This window comes from Mustela erminea, chromosome 7 (assembly GCF_009829155.1).
Source record: "Mustela erminea isolate mMusErm1 chromosome 7, mMusErm1.Pri, whole genome shotgun sequence".
NCBI classification, from domain to species: domain Eukaryota; kingdom Metazoa; phylum Chordata; class Mammalia; order Carnivora; family Mustelidae; genus Mustela; species Mustela erminea.
Window position 1 is genome coordinate 12,392,106 of NC_045620.1, and position 7,838 is coordinate 12,399,943.

General features: G+C 50.6%; 1 long non-coding RNA gene across 1 annotated transcript; it reads right to left on the reverse strand.

Moving 5' to 3' along the window:
* Positions 1 to 4,452: 4,452 nt before the first annotated feature.
* On the reverse strand, positions 4,453 to 7,552 carry LOC116596427. Its single transcript, XR_004288113.1, has 3 exons — positions 7,358 to 7,552; positions 6,896 to 6,931; positions 4,453 to 4,664 (listed from the first exon to the last, which is right to left on the reverse strand). It is a non-coding gene; the product is annotated as an uncharacterized LOC116596427 (long non-coding RNA).
* Between the last annotated feature and the right edge of the window lie 286 nt (positions 7,553 to 7,838).

Here is a 7,838-nt window from a genome sequence, read left to right on the forward strand (position 1 = left end):
AATTCTGTCTGCAGAAGTGGTCTCAAAAGGCTTTTCTGCCAGTTTATTGACTGAGCAAATTGCAAATATTTTTCTTTTGACTTTAGCTAAGTTAAGTTTTGGCTCTGCTGTAGCTTCAACTCTTCAAAGAAACTCTCATTGTTCATGCCAGAAGACATTACACAAATTGTTCTCTGAGTGCTGGTGTCGGGCCTGCCTTTGTGTGAATATCCACATGATTCTTTTCCTTTAGACCCAGGAATAGCAAGGCAAGGAGAAAAAGAAATAAAACAACAAAATGCTACTCCTGCATCCTGAAAGAAGAGATCACCCCTCCAGCTCCTGCTTTGCTTGCTTTCTCTCTGCTAGAAGGGTGGCTTAGTTGGTTAAGCAGACGACTTTTGATCTCTGTTCAGGTCTTGATCTCAAGGTCATTGAGCCCCGCATTGGGCTCCATGATGGTCCTGGAAAAGAAGTTCTGTGTTTCTGTCACACCACCACCTGAAAGGCAGGTTTCAGAGGGATTCTCTTTGCATGTGCAAAGGTCCTGAGGCAGAACGAGGAAGGCAGGTGTGGCTGGAGGTCAGTGAGGCTCGGGAAAGGAGGTATAGAACATGAGACTGGAGGGAAAGGCAGGAGACAGATGCTGAAGTCTCTCTGGGCATGGCAAGAAGTGGTGGCCATCGATGAGCTGAGGGTTGGGCCTTTAGAATCTGTCCATTGTCAGGGACAGCAGAGTTTGGAATATTGTTGCTGGCAGAAAAATTTAAGATTTTCTGGGAAAGATTTTGCAATCAACTCTTAAATTATGGTGGTGATACAAGAGCAAATCTGTAGCTTTTTTGAATTCATTATTAAAAACATGAATCAGTCTTTTGGCTGCCAAGAATAGATGATTAGTATGAAACCAAGGTACTACTCATGTGATGATATGTATTAATGATCACTCATACAGATATTTTTCAGGCAGTGTTCAAAAAGAATTTGCAGTCGGGAAGCAGTCAGAGCCCCCGGCTCGTGTTGACACTTTGACAGCTAAGAACACGATCATGTTTAGAAGGGGTCACAGGGAGCCATGGGGGTCCTTCCACACCAAGGATACTGTGGTGGGAGTTTTGTGTCCAGGCAGAACTTTTCATAGTGGACTTGAGCTTAGAGAGGGTGGCAATGCCATGATGTGGGGGTCCGTGAGCTCTGCTGAGGTTTTCTGGGCTTTATTCCGAGAGAGAGAGACATGTGTTGGGGGGGGGGTATTTATTTTTTTAAAGATTTTTAAAAGATTTTATTTATTTATTTATTTATTTATTTATTTGACAGAGAGAGAGTCAGCGAGAGAGGGAAAACAAGCAGGGCAAGTGGGAGAAGGAGAAACAGGCTTCCCGTTGAGGAGGGAGCCCAATGCAGGGCTCGATCCCAGGACCTTGGGATTATGACCTGAGCTGAAGGCAGATGCTTAATGACAGAGCCACCCAGATGCCCCCTGGTGAGGGGGTTTTAAACAGAGGAAGGACACTGCCTGTCTCAAATGCCAGCAAGATCCCGCTGTGTTCACCTGGAGAGAGAATGGGTGACGGCAAGGGCAGAGGCAGGAAGATGGTGGAGGAAGCCATGAAATAATCAGACAAGAGGTGAGGGGGGCTGGCCAGAGCCTGGGCAGTGTACGAAGGTCCTCGACCTGGGAGGAGTTTAGGAGATTGAGGTCCAGAGAAGGAGCAGGGATATGTCTTAGAATTTTAACCGGAATCACTCAGGTTGGTGATTGAACACCAGACTTTTTCTCTTGGGATCAATAAATGTTTTCTGTACAATCTGTGCTTGAAATACACTAAATATCAGGCTTGGATGGTGATGTGGCATCAGTGACTCGATGGAAACCAGCAGAATATGCCAGTATAAGGATGGGATCCATTGGCATGATGGGGACACAGAGAAGAGCAAGGAAAATCACAGAAGGTTGAGGGGGCATCCATGCACATGTGTGTGTATATATACACACGGTAGCTATACATGCATATTAATTTATATGTGTATATTTTATAGATATATTGAAGTGGCAGAGCCAAGATTTGAACACATGTTCTTAACCACTGCACTCGTCAACGAGTCTGGTAGAAGATACTGAATTGTTCCAACTTTAAAGGTTATTTTTCACTGTTATAAATAGTGTTGCTGGCAATGGCTGTGCACACAGATCTTCGCACCCCGAGGCTTTCTGAAGATGAATTCAGAGAGAGGCGGTGTCTGAAAGCCCCTCCCATCTGTGGCATCCGTCAGCCCCCACCCTACAGCCCACCATCTCAGATCAGTGCCCGAAAGGCTTTCCTGTGACCAACGGCTGCGACTTCTTCTCCAGCAACTGAACTGGGCTCTGAAGGTGGCCAAGCTCCTTCTGCGATGTGGGCAATAGGAAAGCGGATGGGACTTCTGAGCCTGGCAAGAGACCCAGGTCAGTGATGCTCTTCCCTGCAGAGTCCCACACATTTTCTCACAGCCGGGCACAGCCAGCATGCAGAGGTGAGGCACGGGGAGAAACATACCATCTGTGTCTGCTGCTCAGCCGTGAGGCAGTTCTGACGGCTCTAGGGGCCACATCCTGTTTCCTAACCGTGAGGGAGGGGTGGGGATGGTGCCTTGGATACGTAGAATCTTCCTTTCTCTGCAGAGAGAAAAGCACACGGAGGTTCAGTCCTTGTCTGCGTTGTGTCCTCTGGAGGCGAGCCAGTGGCAAGGGTCGGCTTTTCCAGGGACACCTGTGAACAGATGATACTGGCTTAATTCAATCCAGACAAATCTTGGGTGAGTGTCTCTGGGAGCCAGTGCTTGGCCAGGCCTGGGGACACTCGGATACAAATTCCTGGCCCTGCCTTTCCAGAGCAGCCAATGTAGCTGAGCGTTCCCCACGAACAGCCTGGTGCATACAGCGACTCCGGTTTCCCAATAACCCGCTGTCATCTCTACCATTAAGATTTGTCTGAATTGGACTTTTTATTTTCATGCTTAATTTTGTTTTAAAATAAAATTTATGTCCTGTGAGCAGGAAACCAATATTCATGGAAATAAGCAGAAGGTTGTTGTAAAACCAAGTACGGTGAAAACATATTAATCTTTAGCAAGTTAGTCCCTCCTGTGATGGCTGATGTGTCTTCATTCAATGAGAGTGAGTCGAGGAAAGGTGTTTAAGAGAAAGTCGCCCCCGCCCAGGACTTTCTACTTGACCAGCTCGGCAGGCTGGAGACTGGGAAAGGGAAAACATTTCTCCAGGGTGAGTCACGGGCTTCTCGTGCTGGAGCCGTGCATCTGTAGGTCCACAGAGTAGTGGCTCTCTTGTCTGGGGCTAGGGAGACAGACCCCAAACCCTAGAACGTGGGGCATTGCTTCTCCATGACTTATTTTCCTGGATGTCCACACCAGGTAGACATAAGGCGCTTTTCAGAGATCTTCTCAGATTGATGATTTCAAGGGTTCCCCCCAAACTCACTTAAAGGCAAAAAAAATTTTTTTGCCTTTGAGGATTTTCTTAAATGTCACACTGAAGGGCCATGTACTGAGTTTGTGACCCAGGCCTGGCCAGTCCTTGTCCCTCATTCATGCCTGAGGGGCAGGGGAGGACAGGGGAGAGCCCAGGGCGGACTGGCCATGGAGGCAGGTCATGAAGGCCCAGAGGCCACGAAAGAGCTTTTGGATTCTAAGAGCAGAAAGCCACTGACGCATTCCCAGTTGAGTAACATCTGCTTTGTGTTTTTGGAGGTTCACTCTGGCTGCCGCTGTAAAGAGACCTGGAGGCTAGATCAGAATGAGGGAGAGCTGTGGTCCACGGGGAAGATGACGGTGGCAAGGGTAGGACAGGGGTGCTGCGGAGTTGGGGGGCGGATCGATCAGGTCTGGTTGATGGTCCACAGGGCTTGCCGATGGATGAGACGAGTGGTGGCAGGGGCGTGGGGAAGAAGCCTAGGTTTGGCTGAGCAGCCGGGCAGATGGCAGTGCCGGTTAGAGATGGGGACACCGGGGGAGGAGGGACAGATTGGGGGGCAGGAGAGAGGGCAGACATTAAGCTGCTCTGCAGACACGGTCCACCAGTCATTTCTGGTCCACTGGCCCTTGTGGGGCTGACACCCCAAACCTGGAAACATGTCTTATAGGCGACCCCTCATTAAATAAAATCCTGCTGCCGAGGACAGAGCCTTAGGAAGTCACAAGTGAAATAGTTGGGAAAGGACAACCTGTGGGTGGCGCTTCCCAGTGAGAAAGCAGAAATGACCAACAGTTGCCGAGTGTGCCTTGGGATGGCCATGATCTGCCTTTTCCCAGGCCCTCTGTCACCTCCCCTCCAATCAGAATGATCACATCCCACTTTTCTCCCAGAAGCGGCTGCAACCAGGACCAGCAGAAAGCAGAGGAACACATTACCGCCTGATTTTTCCATCCAAGGTTCATTAATGAAATGCCAACACGGCCTCTCCGACACCTGCCTCCTTGATGTCGGGTTGAGGAACCGATTTCAAGCCTCGGCTTCTTGGAGCTGAAACCAGCCACAGCCTTTACTTGTATTTGGTGACATCCCCGCATCAGGAGCGGCTTCCCCTTTGCCCCACAGTGAGGACAAGTGGTCCGAGCAGCGGGTCCCTGGCATCTGGTGTGATTATTCCGGGTCGAGCTGGAGGCACGGTAGTCGCAGTGAGCCCATTCTGGCGTGACGAAGGGCATCAGATGTCATTGTCCTGGAGACAATGGAGTCCCTCTGCCCAGGTGTGGCCTCTGTTTCCGATGATCACCCCCAGCCCCCTCCCCCACCCTGCTGGGGACAGAGCTATTCGGGGCAGGGGGATGGAGGGAGCCCAGGCTCCGTGGTTGTTAAACAGTCTGCGGGGGGCAGGCCTCTCACAAGCAGATCTGGTGACATTGCGGCCATTCCAGGGATACTCGAGGACCTGCTGAGGGCCACACAAGGGCCGCCATGAGAATTCCAGCCTGGTGGGCCCTCCCCAGTGTTTGGAGGATCCAGATGTTTTTCCACCGCGGCCTGAGCTGATGGCCCTCCTCTGCTGCCTGTGGGCCCCCCAGTTCCGAAACTGCCCCTCGTGGTCCCAGACCCCTAGCTTCTCTTCCCACCCCTCCCTAAACACCCATGAGTCCCATTTGGGACATTCTCTGGGCCACACGAGAGCACTATATTCGCAGGATCTTGAGCTCAGGGTAAAGTTTCGACCTCAGGGTCTTTAGGGATGGGCTGGGCTCATGTGAATTAGAGACTTGGGCCGAGCGGGGTCTGGGGGGCCCAACATTAAAAATGCCAAAAGGAGGCCACGGATTAAGTGCTTACTGTATGCCTGGCATAGACACAGAGGATTTACCTATATTTTCTGAATCAACAGAACAACCTCCAAAGCGGTGACCATGTGATTCTTCCCCTATTGCAAATGAAGAAACTGAGGCACTCGATCCTTTGCCCAAGGTCACATAAAGAGTAGCAAGGTCAGGACTCAAGGCCAGGGCGTCTGCCTTGAAAGCCCACCCTCCGGGGCGCTCCGACCTCTTCGCCCTCCTGAGTTTGATGACTTAGAATATTCTGGAATTATCCTAGAACTTTACAGTTAAAAGAAATCCTGTAACTAGAAAGACATGCCCTACGTGTCTGTAGATGAGGAAAAGTAAGGGATTTCCTGAAGACGGAAAACTGCCCGGTGGCAGAGTGGTCCGAAGCTGGGGGCGGGAGGGGGCTGGCGGTTCAGTCTAGACCATGTTTCTCTCCCGCTCACTGATAAAGATACCCAGACCCAGACGATAAACCCCTCATTACAAACAAAACAAAACGAACACATCCAGAAGTCACCTGCAAGATAACACTTCCTTTACTACGCACCCCAAGCATCTGTCCTGCGCCTGCTCAGAGGGAGGCGTTGCAGGAACGTGGCCTGAGGGGGGCGCTGTGCGCCATCTGCTCCCAGCTGGGGCGCCTCTCCTAGACCCGACTGTGAGCTGGAAAACTGAACCGTCCTCTTCGAATCTTCAAAGCACCTGACACCCTCTAAGCCCCCAGTCCACACTGCCTGCTCTGAACCTGGGTAAATGGAGTCAACTCAGCATATGTCAGGTGCACGGCCCGTCACAACAGGGGAGCATGGTACGCTGGCCAGTATTATGATTATTATAAGATTTATTTATTTGAGAGAGAGAGGGCACGTGTGAGTGGGGCTGGGGGGTGGCAGGGGCAGGGGCAGGGGCAGGGAGATAGGGAGAGAGAATCCCAAGCCGACTCTCCGCTGAGCGCCGAGCCCAGCTTGGGGCTGGTCCCTCTCTCATGACGGTGAGATCATGGAGATCCTGAGCCGAGCCGAAATCAAGAGTCAGAGGCTCAAATGACTGAGCTACCCAGGCGGCTCCCACGTTGGCAAATGTTATTTATTTCATTATTTGTTTTGTAAAGTTTTTAAAGACGTGCATTTATAACTAGCACAGCAAATCTATGATTTCATAGATCATATTGCTCAGTTTGAGGCTATAAAATTTGGAAGAGTGAGCCCATTCAGAGAAACCTACTAAATGGTAGCAAGGAGGAGAGCACGGAGGTAGCCCGAGCGACAGTCGTGAGGGGCTGTGTGAACGGGCGTCCCTTGGGACATGCTGAGTATCTGGCAGACAGGGTGGTCTGGGCCCTGAAGTTTAAGTCCCTCACAGTGGCGTGGGAGGGGACCCTCCCCAGCCCATCAGAGTGACAGAGAAACATGTCAGGGTGACCTCAGCCCCAGCCCAGCCCAGTGGGAACATTTGGTCACGGAAAGAAACTGGGTCTGTTTTTCTCCACATGTTCCCAGGCTAACATCGGAGAAAACAAATTTTGGTTGGCTGGCCTGGCTTCATTTAAAATATTTAAAACTGGCTCCTTTGGCCCTTCGTGGCGCCACCTTCCAGTTCTTACCTCTCATCCGAGCTGTCTGTCTGCATCAGGGCCTGGCTGCGGGAGGAGATTAGATCATATATTTTTGTGTTAATGATGTTGATATATAAAGCTTGGTAGTTACAGCATTTTTAATAAATCAGGTTAGTGTCCCAAGGGGAGGCTTACCATGTGCTATTTATGCACAGATGCCTCTATCATTTAAGAGTCTTATTAAACATTGTAGTTCAAGAGCAGATTAACAGAGCTCTTCACAGCTGGCCTATCTGGGCAGGAATGAGCGACTAAACAAGCTGACACGCCGAGCCGGAGCTGGCGGGCGAGAACACCCAATAGCTAATTGCCTCCCAAATTAGCAGGATGGAAAAGTAGGCGCTTTAAGACCCTGGTTTTGAGTAGATTAAAAATACGAAAGGGTTCCGCCGGCTGCTTGCTTTTTGCCAACACAGCGTCTGGGCTGCTGACTGCAGGTGAATTACTCACCAGGTGGCGGCCTCCTGCTTTCCAGAAAGGTCTGGCAGGATGCTTGGGTGGCTGCCTTTTGTTCCTTTTACCACTAAGGTAAAGATCTGCAGATCTTTAAGATCTGCAGGAGAGCAGATCTAGCCTCCATGATGACCCAGCGAAGCTGCTTGCGATGGCTCCTGGTGTCTGAGAACCCCATCTGTCCATCAGGGCCCCGCAAAGTTCTCCCTCTAAAAGCAGCCTCTGATCATCCAATAAGAGAGACCCAGTCTAGGCCTTAAGACTTGACTTCTTTCCTTCCTGCCTTCCCTTGTCTGGACTCTGCCCTCCAAGGCCCCAAGGCCCCTTATAGACAATAAAAACACAAACACTGGACAGAGACTGTTTCCGACAATGAGAGGAGACATGGAGAATGGAGGAACAGGCTGATGGGGACAGAAAGGGAACGGGGGAGGTGGTTCACCGTAGATCAGATGCTCAGAGAAGGCTTCTCCAAGGA